Source organism: Sturnus vulgaris, chromosome 1, assembly GCF_052056855.1.
Source record: "Sturnus vulgaris isolate bStuVul1 chromosome 1, bStuVul1.hap1, whole genome shotgun sequence".
Taxonomy (NCBI): domain Eukaryota; kingdom Metazoa; phylum Chordata; class Aves; order Passeriformes; family Sturnidae; genus Sturnus; species Sturnus vulgaris.
The window spans coordinates 138,629,903-138,644,707 of NC_142243.1; positions in this window are offsets into that span (position 1 = coordinate 138,629,903).

The following is a 14,805-nucleotide window of genomic DNA, read 5'->3' on the forward strand; positions in this document are numbered from 1 at the left end:
AGAGGAATTTGGATCTGAGTTCCTGCACTATTATTTGTTGTTGTTAAATAAATATCAGCCAAAACTAATGTGGAGCACTTTGCACAATATTTCCCATGAAATTAAGTAGTCTTCTAAATAGCAATAGTGCATCACTGAAAAAAAAAATCATCAAGGAGACCCACTTGCACAAATACTGAGTGCAAACCACTTCGGTGCTCATGTAATTGTGACCTGTATCACAACTACGATGTCATTCTAAATGAACTGCCTGGAATATTTAACCAGGCATCTGATCTGTTCATGTGCAAGCTATTCCTACTCAAACTGCAAAACATTTTGCATCTGGAAAGAAACCACTGCATTTGAACCAATAAGTAATATTCCATACAATAAAATAGAAAAAAAAAGAGACATTCATATGTTGATCTAAATTTTTATTATATCCAGTATATATATATATATATAGAGAGAGAGAGAGAGAGAGAGAGAGAGAAAAGGGAATAATGCAAAGCAAAAAGCAAAGCATCAATGCTAATGTTGCTTTGAGGAAAATCAGAATATCATTCTACCTCTGAACTGTTCAGGCCAACTTAACACTTGATTTTCTGCTTCTGAAAAGCAATTTCTTAGTTTATTTTTTTCCTTACATACAGGACTTCCCATAACTCACCACCACCACCAGAACTAATGCTGCTGTGGTTTATTACAGTCTTTGCAATTATTGTGAAATGTATTTCTAAGATATTTGCACATCTAAGATCAGAGATGAAAAGGGAACAAAACTGTAGGATCAGACACTGAGCTGAAGGGTTAGCAAAAAAGCAGCTATTCCCTCTGAGGCAAAGCAAAAATACCAGAGCACAAACATGGCAACAATACATGCTTTTCTTGTAAGTAAAAAAGAGTACTTTATGAAAGGGCCTCAGAGCAGCTGAAAGAGGGATAGCAAAGGTGGGTGTACAAAGGCTTCCCAGATTTTTAGTTGATATTTTCAAATATGAACACACATTTACACAAATGCTTCATTCATTTTCTCCAGAGCATTTAGCATCAGATTTATTCACATGCAAATATGGAAAAGTGAGATTGCAAATTTACAATTGATGTTTTTCAGATGAGGATTTCACAGAAGAGCTGGTTCACTTTGTTGCTGTTACATGGGCCCTTCCTGCTGGCTTGAGGTGGCTTCTCCTTCCCCTTCTGTCCCCTTCTTCCAGAGGGATAGCAGCCATCAAGACCTTCAAGAACGGTGCAGAATTACCAGGCATCTTTGACATTTGTTGGTTTGTCTCTGCCTTACTTCCCTACCACAGCATCTGCCTCTCAGACCCCCTAGCCCAGGCCCCAGATAGATGGATCAGGGACAACGTGCAATGTGTGTGTCAGGTATCACAGCAGGGAGATGTGGCTGAGCCATGCAGCAGCCAGAGCATCTCCTACCAGCACACTGCACTAAGGCTTCCTTACTGAAGAGAATCAACTCCCCTACTCATGCAATGTCCACATCTGAGCTGTAGGAGAAGTGCCTCTGAGACATCCTGTGTGTCCAAACACGTGGGGTCTCATGCAGAGATAAGGAAGGAGTCTGGTGGAAGCTCAGGAACCATTCTGTCACTTCTAGCTTGCAGCTTTTCTAGCCTAGTGGGAAGCACAGAAAGGGACTCATGAATTGTGATGGGATGCACTTAAATATTTTCAAGGGCTCCTTGAAATGGCAGCAGCTCTGTTGGCTACACAGAAACTCAAAAAGCTTTAGGGCTACTCTGGCTGACCCCAGAGTTGTAGCTAATCACCAGGGTCCCTAACTAGAAATACAGACTTCTCAGTCCTGTAACACAGGGACCAGCAAGGTCAGCTAGCTGTTTCCCCAAACACACAGCAAAGTCGTGTTGATAAACACACTGAAAAAACCAGGCCAGGTTCAGTGTACACTCCTCCCTGACACACTCATGGTTCCCTGCATACACAGGCAGAAGTATAACAATCAATACAGAAAAAATCTTTTTTCCAGATCTACAGATTATTCCATTTAATTCCACATTGCAATTTTATCAGGAAATCCATTTTATCTATGTATAACAGATTCAGAAATAATAAGAGTTTTCATTTTATAAAGTTCACTAGCCTATTAAAGTGTTTTCTTCTTCCTTTCAAAAACAAACCAACCAACCAACCAGCCAAGCAAAACATCTTGCTCAAGAGTTTCAGTGGTTTGATGTCTTATACCTGATTTGATAAATGTACAGTTTATTATTCCAGTACCATGTGATCTATGTGACATGTCCCAGCTTTGCAAGAACTGAAAATGTCAGTGAGATGAGGAAAAAATAGTTCTCACAGTTCAGTCAAAGTCACTGTGGGTATTTCTGCAGGATCTTACATTATATCCTACAGATAAAATCTAAATGATTTGCCCAGGATTGCACAGTTGCTCAACCAGAAACTAAGTAGGGATGTGTTTAAAAGCTTCTTTATTTTCCTAAGACCACTTCCTCCATCACAATGATTAGTTTCATATTCCTTAAACTTTTCCTTCTGTGTGACAGGGAAGGGATGGATTCAGAGGCTTCCTTCCCAGACTATGCAAAGTCTCAAATCCATCGTTTATTTAATGACTATGCAGAATACTGTAGCTCACTATGTAATCAATCCTACAAGGCAAAATAAATGGGAACTCAACATCCAGAGAAAGGTTACATTCACATGATATTAGTTCCTACATATCTAGAATTAATGCAATTTAGTGGCTTTTACCAATACATATGCATACTCAGAGTTCAATTAGAAATTCTGGGTAACCAAAATCTATTTCTCTTTTTTACATTTCTGCTGCAATATGTCTTATTGCTGCAGATGAGTTGCAATAAGGTTGCATCATGTCACACACAGTACCTGGAATTACTCCAACTCAGCTTCGTTGGTGTATATGGGAAATCAGTGCAGAATGGCTTCTGAGTATAGGAATAATGAGCAAGATTTTTCTCTCTCAGTAAACCAATAGTAGAGTACAGAGTATTTATTCTCAGTGCAGCACATTCCAAAGAACCTCATTCTACATACATAAATTCTAGCAAATAAAATGGGATCATAAGTCTCACAACCCTGACTGGTTATGTGCTAGTTCTTCTCCAGTTACTTCAGTGGAGATGGCCCCACTTATTCATAGCATACAATGCCTGTATGCTTTCTTTCCTTGCTCTACAGGGAAAAAGCAAATAATCACCACAGATAAATTTCTCCTCAGGACTGAAGTTTGTATACTCACATGTGCATACTTAAGGCATGACCCCACATAATGCTGCTGGCTTGTTCCTTCAAAGGAACACAGTGATGGGTGCTCAGTCACGATGCAGCCCAGCCCAGCTCTCCCAGCACTTGATTTCACACCTGAGAACAAGTAAACAGCTGTGAGCATTAACAGAGTGGCAAAAAGCAGCTTTTAGAAGAAGATGGTGATCTATTGTTTATGCTGTACAACCAGTCTGAATGTTGTTTCACACAGAAGCTTTACTGGATTCTTTCCAATATGATGGCAGATGAGAAAGGTAAGATGTTTCCTAAAAATTTATTTTCATGATGTGGGAAATTCAAATTGTTCTTATATTCATAAGCAATCTGAGCCTATGCATGTGGAGACAAAGCACATATTACTTCTGTAGAATTTGCTCTCATTCCCTGGGGAAGGAGGGCATGTTACAAGCATCCTCTTGTTATCTGTTTAGGGTAAGTTTTGTCCCTTATTTTCAAAATTTCTGGATAGCTGAGTTATTTTCAAAGACCAACCCCCAAGACTATCAAAGAGGAGGATACACAGTAATGGAAGGCAGCAGGTATGATGTTTCTGTTTCAAAAGGATAAAAATACATACCCTAATTAAAATGCCTGATGAAAAGACCAGCAGTGATCTTCCCCTGTAAAGCCTGGACAAAACTAAAAAACTGCCTGGTTTTATAAGAAAGATATTTTGCATGCCTACAGGCATTTCAGCCCTATCATGTGAATGTGCCTTCTGTTGTAAATTAATTGAAAGTGCAGTTTGGTGGAAATTATTTATCAGCAGTGTTGTTTGGTTGAATGATTTACTTATTCTGTGAATTATCTCTATGTCTTAATGCTCACCAGGGAGAATACAGGGAATGAACAGCAATCCATTGGTGCGTTACCTACAGTTCCTGACTCAATTTAACATGTAGCCTCAAGTGCACTGCTACGTGTGCATCTGTTCTTGAGGTAACAAAGCAGGAACCACAATCGTGTGATTTGCCTAAGAAAAGAATAATTGCAGTCCCCTAGTCGAGTGTAAATGAAAAAGATTATTCCAAATATTGGTAAAAGTTGAACACTTAATAACAAAATAGAAAACCACTGAGGTTTCTTCAGACTATATGAACTAGCAAATTAACATCTTTCCTTTGGAGTCTTAACTCAAATTCTTAAGAACCAATATTCTGCTTTTGGTGCTTAAAAAGCCTTGTTTCTGAGGAGAACTAGATACATAATTGTTAGAGACAGAGGACAAAATATTGTTTGCAAAATCTCTTACATTTTCCATAGAAGAAATAGGAGATCCACCCACCCTTCCTGAGCAGGATGCTCCTGTGAGCTCAATCTTTCTGTCCTATCAGGAAGTCTTTTCCTCACAGGCCTCTCCATAGCTCAGATCTTTCAACTCAGCAACTGCAGCAAAGAGGATAATGACACCACTGACAAAGATGGTTAGAGCATTTGGAGGTGAGTCCCAGATATAAATCCTTCTACTGCCTGATATGGAGAGAGGTAGGAATCAGACTTTGGTCCTTTTGAGTTTGTATATTCATAGCAAAACATGAGTTCATATTCTGATTTCTTCTTCTGGTTGAGACACATCAGCCTGACTCCCTATGAACTTTAATTACACCCAGAGCCACCAACTGCAAAAGTCAGTCTTTGCTGTTCTATGACATGTTTAAAATGAAAATGCAAAACATTCTCCTTCACATAGAAAAGGATGTAAATCCAGGTCCGTTCTCAGTATTTATGTTCTACAAGAATTTAACTATTTGGCTAAAGTACTTGTAGAAGGACTATAGACCTACTACTTGAAACATAGATAAGTTTTTTTGATTAAGACATATTTTCCTAAAATTTTTACCTACAATAGACTTAGATAAAATAATCCACATGAAATTAATTTCATTGGACATAATGCTGTGGTAGAAGCTATGAACATCAACTTTTTCTCTTGAGATTTTGTGGAGCTCTGATTAACTTCTACATACTTTTTGAAAAAGGCCTGCAAATCAAAGGGACTAGAAAAAAATGGCCTGGAAGAAATGTAGTCTATACAACAAGAGGCAAAGAGAAAAAAGCTGCAGAGAATGCACCAAGTCTTCATTTTACAAGTTTCTGTGAAAAGTCTGGTATTATCACTTTCCTAGAACAATCACACTACATCTTCTGCATTCAGTCAAAAGAAGGATGAAACTGATCCTTCAAAAAGCCAATAGTTAATTATGTTGGTGAAATGCCTATCTTTTGATTTAGCTATAAACTGGGAAAAACAGGTTTAAGAGCTTGGATTGCTATTCTTGTTTGAGTTCAACTTTAAAACAGTTGTTTCAGATGTCTATTTAAAATAAGAATGTGGCATATGCAATGACGTTTCCAAAACATATTTCATTTTAAATGAGAAATTGAGTCCCAAGAGTGAGCAATCTCAGTTTTGCAGCTTTTTGGATTCTCACCCGTGTTTTATTTTTCATGAATGGCAACATTCAACTCCATGTGTTCTTTTAGCATTCATCCAAATTAGCGTAACTTTTTGGCCAGAGTTTGACTCTAACAGGAGAAGGAAAGGCCAGTAGTAATGATATTACCCAATGCAAGCAGCCGAGTTTTCCAGCATTCAGGATCACCTCACTGGTACTTGTTCTGGAGAGGATAATAGTATGAAAGGAAGCAGAGAGCAGAACATGAACAATACAGATACTTTTGACACGGACAATAGCAAGATTTATAGCATAGGCAACCTAGCTTGGACGCTACAGAATTTCCAGCTGAGAGGAAACACTTTAAAGGCAGTAAATGGAACAAACCCAAACACACTGACAACATTCTTCTAAAATCTGGTGAAAGACAACATAAAGTTGTATTTCAGTTGAAATTATAAGGAAATATAAGCTCACCATGACTATATCAACCTATCACAGGTCTGACAAGCTCCGATTTTGCAAAAAATAAATCCTTAAAATCTTACTGTTTTCTCTGAGAGTCAGAATGTAGAGTTCTTTCTCCTACAGGACCAGTAGATTATATATGTGTATTACTACATGCATTTTCAGGAATTAAGTCAAATACTGATGGAATACTTTGATAACAAGGCTGCCATATTGGACTTCCACCTATCTAGGTCCTTGCAGTCCCTAAAACCATGGCAGCTTCCTTACAGTCTATTTATTCACTCATTCCCAGCAGCAAAGAGTTAGGTACTGGGTGACAGATATAGCAGAGAACAAGGCAGGAATAAACTATCAGGAATCTGAGGTATAGGAGGTAAATGAACAGCAGTGCAGCCATGGAAAGGGAGAGGCACAGAGAGACAGTCTGGAATTAGGAATTGCAAGTATTTCTTATTTAAGAAGGTGATTTATAAATAAAATATCTCTTATATTTTATAGTGTACTTTTCTCCCCACACCTATTATTTATTTTTGCAAACAGCTTCTGGTTTCACATTCCATATGTGTATATGAGGCAGAGACTTGGCTTTCTGTGCGACATTCTGGCAGCATCCCCATAATACCAAAATTCATCATTAACTAATTAGAAACTGCAATCAACTGGTCAAAATTATTTTAAGAGACCAATCAGCTTCTTCCCAACTGTACATGTCATTTTTAATTAGGAAACAAGAGGCCAGACAACACAAATAAATAGCAGTGAGGCAAGAGGCTAGCTATGGTTTGTGAGCAGCTTTCTGCGGAATTGCACCAGCACGTCACGCCAGCTGCACTGCACTAAATAGTCTCACTCCATCCACGTGTCACACGTCTTGGATGAAATATAGGATGCACTCATCCTATACTTAGACAGCGAGCTGTTATAATTTTATGTGGGAGAAACGTTTATCAAAAATTGGCTCTGATTAATTGGCCTGCTAGACTCAAGTCATTAATAGAAGTCAGAGACAGTATTTTTGAGCAGAGCTGGGAAACAGAGACAGGAATCCATGTCCTAGGGACTAGAATATTCCTAGTAGCGAGGCACAGGCATTGTACTGCATATCTCTAACCAGCCCCATGGTGCAGATGTCCCCATGTCACACTGCAGTCACAGGAAGGAGTGCTACCTTCCCTTCAGATTCTCTCTAGCCCTTTTTTTACAACCTGATGTGGCCCAATGTGCCCAATGTTGGGTGTAAAACTCACTCCACAGGTTGCTGTAGGAGTGTGGTTCCCTGCAGAAAGCAGGCAGAGCCACACTCTTTGAGATTGGCACCTATAACAGGCGGAAAGAATATAGATTCCAAGCTTCTACCCGACACAGAAGATCTCAAAATGCCCAATCACTATAACCATAAAAATGAAGCTAATGGAATTACAAATATCTTTGGTTTCCTCTAAGAAAATTGTCATATAAATGCTGTAGCAACAGTATTGAATCCAAAGATGTTTATAGGTACAATGAGATTTGCAGCCAGTTCTTCAGCCACTTCTGTGAACATAGCACACTGTAGGACCTGTGACACTCTAGCAATACTTCTTCTGTTGCTGTATCCCTTGGAAAACCAGCTCTGAAAAATAAGCACCAGAGCATGGACTGTGTCCTCAGGACACACTGTGCCTAGGCACAGGTCACTGGAGCACCAGTAGCCTGAGAGCTTCATTGCAGCTCATATTATATGAATAGAACATGAAATGGTTTGAAGTACAATATTTTTAAATTAATGGGTTTTTTTCTCTGTGTACAGCACTTACTGTACATCTCATATACATTAACCCAGGGTACTCAAATGACCCAGTGCTTCAATAGGATGCAACTCAAAGATGAACTCTTAATTCACTTTGGTCATCATAAACCCATCAGCACATTACTAGACATTTAACTACTGTATGCCAATAAAAATGTTGTTTAAACTGTTAACTGCCTGTTTAAAGCAGTAATTAATCCCCAAGATCAACACCTTCGAAATTACTGCCACAGGGCATAGATAAATATTAACCTTGGCTCTTAGGGAGTGTTGGGCTTATGACCTGGAAGAGGATCACTCTTGGTAGTTTAGGGTTTTGCCATTGAGATGTTGTATAATTCTTAGAAGAAAAAAGAATGTCAAAACCACTATTCTATTTTTAGCATCCTTGATGTAACCTTCTTACTCAGAATCTGGAGTTTTCTAACTGCAACTTTCTCTACATATTTCCTGTGAAATAATGAAACCCCATCCTTTGGATCAGGTAGAAATAATTTTGGTGGAATGATGAAGACTGAGTAGGATATGACTTGAGGAAATTCACATTTTTTCCAGGTAAAAGGATGACCATCCCTCTCCTGTTTGGAGACTGTGTTTAGCAGATGCTCACTGGACATTTATCAGCCATGCATGACCATGTAGGTCCCAGAGCAAGAGTCAAGTTTGTAGCACTGAGTTAATTTGAGTTGTAATGCTGGAACAAGAGAGCAGGAGGGAAAGAAGAAGCACAGTAAGCAGGAGAGAAGATAGGTCTGTATCCAAGTATAGCTGTTGGTAAAGTACTTTACATCCGTTGTATAAAAGATAAAAAAATCAGGTGTTTATATAATGTCATGGCTTTTCAGTAATTTGTACAACACTGTTATTGTACTTTATAAAAAGTACCATCTGGCCAATAATATATTTTATATAGAAAATCTTTATTTTAAAACAAGTGGCTAAATGAGGACAAATTTAACCATCAAATTCCTAAGTACAGCTTTGAAGATGTAAACCAAATCCAAGCCAGCCAGGCTCTGTGGATTTTTTTTTTTTTTTTTGCATGATACAATCTTGCTTTTTAGATTCTCAAGTGCTTAAAAAGAATATCTTGTACACAGACTTTTCATCTGCCGTAGCTACACACACATCCAAGTCTGAAGTGCCATGAACTCAGGTTCCCTTCATTCCTTACCCTACTTGACACTATATAAGTGGCTGGAACCACTAATAAGGGATGAAGTGCAGAGTGCAGTGGCATCTGATGTGGCTCTGCCTACTCCACCCTTAATTTATCTGCTTCTGCAAGTTCTCTATTGGTCATTTGGTATTTTTAAGTGATTTATTTTTATAAATATGGAACCATCACTCTGAATGCTGCCATTGGCAATAAGCAAGTATAAACTCACCATTCTTAAAATATATTTTAAAGTAGTTGGATATGCAAAGCAAGGGTGTGGATCTGAAGGCATTCTCTGTGCACCCCTCTGGAGGCAGGGAGGCTGTCAGGCTTTGTCTAGTACAGTAGAAGCAGACAGAAAGGTCTATAGGAACTGAAGAACGCTGGGGAAGTTTTAATGTCATTATTATGTTGCCATCATACTGTTTTTCTTGCTTTTTTGTAATAAATTACACGTACCATTTACGTTCTGCTGGGGCCTGTCAATGTGTGAGGTATAAGCATTGGAAGGTACCACTTTTTCTACCCTGTGCTGTTCATGAGAGAAAGGGAACCCATATCATTCTTCCAAAATTTCTGTATCAGGCACTATCAGATATTTATATTTTGAAAGTTGTTCTGTGCTTTCTGTTTTCATCCTACCTGTGACAGGTGAGATTTTCTATTTTCAACAGCATAAGAAAGGTCTTGAAGATTTGAATAGGAACATAAGCAAATATAACTCAGAGCAGAATTGATACTAAATACTTTAAAGCAAGGCAATCCCTCAATTAATAAAATGTGAAGGAAACAAGATTATCCCGTTCTCTCTGTATTCTGCCAACTTTTCAAAGTTTAAACTTCTTTTCCTCAGCCTTTCTCAGTGTATCTTTCTGCCATAGCATTTACCAGATTAGATCCTCCGAAGTATATCATTCTTAAAAGTACAGGACGTCAGAAGAAAGGGGGAATCTAAAACCTGAAGAAGCACAGGAATATTTGCTTATAGATTCTTAACAGACAAATTCTTCCTCTAATACTTTTTATCATGTATTTTCAATTAGTACATGATTGAAACGTTTAGCTGAAAATATCATGCAAAGATGAGAAGTGGCTTGACTGTTGCATCACAGATTAGACAAAACAAAGAATATTTGAACTCGGTAGGCAGATCAGTACTAATGGGAAGATTTCAGCTGCAAAGTGCAGTCTTCTTTATTGACACATGTAAAACACTCGTTTCAGACTGTGATCCACATAATTTACAGGAAGACAACCATGTGGTATCCAGACAGCTATCGATCTGCTCTGCACCACTTTTCAGTCAAACCATAGTGATCCAAGGTGCTTGAGCAGCAAATTTGAAGCTGCCTGTACTAAATGGTTTAGAATGCCTTGGCAACACAGTCTGCTGCAAATATTGGATCTTCCTCTGCACACTGACAAAATTTCATGACAAGTTCAAGATCTTGGGCCATTTAACTTATGTGTTTTATGAACATTGCCCAAGATATCAAATTGATCTACTAAAGATCATGGGTGATAAATGTATTCAAGTGTAAGGGAGCTCAAAAGAAAAAGACCATCTTTTCAGGTAACGAAACCGGTTGCTTGTGTTTAGATGGAAAGTACCTTACAAGTTTCTAATTCCAGATGCAAGGCACTTTTCTCTACAAAGCATTTAAGCAAGATAAATACATGCCTTTTTCTTTTTTTCTTTTCTTTTTTTTTTCTTTTTCTTTTTTTTTTCTTTTTCCTTTAGTTTTTTTTTCATTGGGATGTAGATTTTTTGTTTGTTGGTTTGGGGCATTTTTTGTTTGTTTATTATGTTTTAAAGCTACTTATATGTCACAAAGGCAGGAGAAAAGTATTATAATTCCCCAGTCCAAACAACACTCTAATGATGTGGAACATGCCTTAAGAAACGAGAAAGAAGCAACTAAGAGAAAGAAAATAAAACTAGGCTGTGATTTTTGCGATAGGTTCTGTTATAATCAACTAGTGTATTTTCATACACAAATATTTCCTCAGATGAGGGAAATATAGAAGTGTTAGATGAAATTGGAGGTCAGGAAGCTACTGGGAAGTTGGGGTGATATTCAAGTCAAATCTCCCATTGGTGGGAGACTTCTACTGGTGAGAGTTTGTAACAGGAGAAGAGGATATTTGGAAGTATGTTGCCTGTGCATATCAGCATCTCTATATGCAGATCAATCTTATAGAAAAGTAGTTCTCATTAATGTTAAATCACTACCACCTTTTTTCTTCAAAAGGGTAAAAGAAAACCGAAGTGACATTATGATGCTTGTGGATAGTTTGGCCTAGGAAAAAAACATGTGTTTTGTCATACAAGAGTCTACCTTAACTCTTTTTTAAGCAATAAACATAGAAGTTTTGAGCTAAATTGAATATGATGGGAAAATCATCATTAGAATCCAAACAAAAAGAAAAGTCCAACAACAGAAATCTGCAGTCCATTGTTTATCTCTTCTGCTTTATGCTTCTGCTGTATTTAATAAGAGTGCTCTGATTTAATAAGAGTGATTTTGCTCTGCTACTAATCAAAGAAAAGGACAAAGATCACCCATGATGGGACCTCTTACACAGATTCTACTACTAGTGAAAAAAGCCATTAAGTAGTTAAAAAAAGAGAAAGGTAGGTAATCTGCTTTAAAGCAGATATAAAATTGAACAAGATACTCATACAATATCATTCATGTTCATGTAAGATTTAAATGATGCAGTGGAGGCATATATATGATTTTACTCCTGAAAAAGATAACTCGAAACTAAATCGCCTGTAAAATATCCAACCTTGCAGGAGAGGCTACTTCAAAACACATTAATTTCAGTTCCCATGCACTTATCTATACAGACTTTTGGAATATGTTTCAAAACAAAGGAAGTCCCAGTCACTGCAGCAAAGCAAAGTCTAGATTGACAGAAGTTAGTTTGATCTCTACAACACTGTCTCTAGTGTGTTTTTGCTGTATATTTAAAACATAGAATCGTTAGGTTGGAAAAAAAAACCTCTTGGAACATAAAATTATCCCCGCACTGTCAAGTCTACCACTATATCACATCCCTGAGTGCCCTGTCCACAAGTCTTTTGTACATATCCAGGGACGGTGACTTAGCCACTTCCCAGGACAGCCTGTTCCAATGATTGACCGTAGTTTCAGTGAAGAAAGTTTACCTAACATTCAATCTAAACTTCCACTGGTGCAACATGAAACCATTTCCTCGCATCCTATTTCTTGTTACCTGGGAGAAGAAACTGAGCCCCACCTCTCTACAAGCTCTGCTCAGGTAGTTGTAGACAGCAATAAGATCCTTTTTGAATCTGCTTTCCTCCAGACTAAACATCTCCAGCTCCCTCAGCCACTCGCCTTGAGTCCTGAAATAGATGTTTGAAATTCCTGTTACACCCTGATCCAAGAAGGTGGGGGTGTTAGTTGTTTATTTAGAGATGCCAGAAGGACAGTGACAAAGCGACTCCTTCCCACAGTGAGGGAAGCTCCTGAGGTGTGAGCAGCTCCTAAGGCTGGATACCTGTGCTAAGGCTGGATACCTGTGCTAAGGCTGGTTAGGTGCTGCTGAGGCTGGTTAGCTGCTGCTGAGGCGGGTAACCTGTGCTAAGGCTGGTTAGCTGACAGGCTGGTTAGCTGCTGCTGAGGCAGGTTACCTGCTAATAAGACTGGTTACTTGTGCTAAGGCTGTTATCTGTGCTAAGGCTGTTACCTGTGCTGAGGCCGTTCCCTGTGCTGAGGCTGAGACTATTCCCTGTGTTGAGGCTGAGGCTATTCCCTGTGCTGAGGCTGAGGCTGTTCCCTGTGCTGAGGCTGAGGCTGTTCCCTGTGCTGAGGCTCAGACTATTCCCTGTGCTGAGGCTGAGGCTGTTCCCTGTGCTGAAGCTGTTCCCTGTGCTGAGGCTGAGGCTGCTCCCTGTGTTGAGGCTGAGGCTGCTCCCTGTGCTGAGGCTGAGGCTGCTCCCTGTGCTGAGGCTCAGACTATTCCCTGTGCTGAGGCTGAGGCCGTTCCCTGCCCCTGCGCTGCCGGAGTCCTGTCCCTGGGCACGGCCCCGTCAGCCCCGGGCCGGCGCTGAGCGCGGATCGCCGGCGCCCCCTGCCGGCCGCGCCCCGCACTGCCGGAGCGAGCGGACGGGACCGTGCGAGCGGGCCGGGCTCGGCGGCGGCAACCAGGGCAAAATCTTCCTCGCCGCTGCGTTCGAATACAATGGGCTTACTGACAGTGCTTTGGGATGCTCCGCAGAATCCGCAGTTTCTGTGTAGTCCGGCTAAGCACGTCCCCAGTGCAACTGCAACGGCAGAAGAGTGAGAAGCCGGGGCACGGGCCAGTCTGGGCGCGGGGCAAGGAGGCAGCGGTGCTTAACCCGTGCTTAACCCTTCCTTTAGTAAATGTAGCAAATGTACCCTAGGGTCCCCGACGCCAATTTCTGACTAGCTGCAATTATCACTAGCAGATCGCTAGTAACAACATATCCTTTTAATGACCTGCAGAGTGCATAGGAAATTATTCCTTTCTTTTGCTGCATATTTTCCCCTAATTTTCTGTCATTTTCTAAAGAAAGTTTTAAAAAGGAATAGAGATTATATTCAGGTTTCCACTGTTGACTTGCAGCTCACTGAAGTTTTCTACATGTAATTGCCAACTGAGAGATGCTACTGATTGAAGTGGTTACACCCAGAGAACCTGTAGATGCCCCAACACTGAAGTTGTTCAAGATCAGGATGGATGGGTCTTTGAGTAGCCTGGTCTAGTGGAAGGTGTTATTGACCATGGAAGAGAGGTTAGAACTAGAAGATTTTTAAGGTATCTTCTTAACACATTCTGTGATTCTGTGAAATTCTGTAAAATAAAGTTTCCCACTTCGGTTGTTTTCACATTACTACATATTTCATAATCAAAAGTATTTCAAATATTGTTCCCTCCAATATTTAAAGGAGAAAATTTTCTGAAGGTTCAAATTAATCATTATACCAGAATGTGATTTCATTATTAGAGACTATCTTAACAGACATATTCTTCATAAATGAAGGGGGGAAAAAAAAGCAAACAACAAGCCTCTCACTTAGTCCAGGCAATGTCATATTTCTGGCATTAGCAAAGGCTTTTGTGTTAAAAGTGCCCTGTACAAATGATAAATCGGCTTCACAGCAGGGAGGAAATCTTGAAGTCATTAAAGTTAATGAAAATTTTTCCATGGAACCAGGATTTTGCCTAAAAATATTTATGCTACATTTTCGGTAACTCTCTGACTGTACAATCTTACAACACACTCTACTGCAGCCTTGGTAAAAGGATCTGGGCTTGGAACCAAGCCTCAGTCCCTTATCAGACTAATTCTACTTGTTTCAGTCAGCTGTAAACAATTGATACCATCACTGAAAAGTGCAAGAAATCTGTTATAAATAATATTATCTGTCCTTGGAGAAATGTCATTCTCCCCTTTACACATAACGCTGACCTATATGCAATCTTAAACCTATGCAGTGACATTAGCATTTCAGAGTGCTCAAAACTCAGAGCCCATACTGCTGTGCGTGGTGTGTGACAAGTGGGACATGCAGTCCCCTCCTTCCTAAAGAAAGAAAGGTCTCAAGCTCCAGTTCTGAGGCAGCACACGCCTACACAGGTCACCAGTGAAGGCACACGGGGTGCAGGATCTTTGTGAACAAGAACTGGCCCAATGGGACAGATTGCTTCAGACTGGCTGA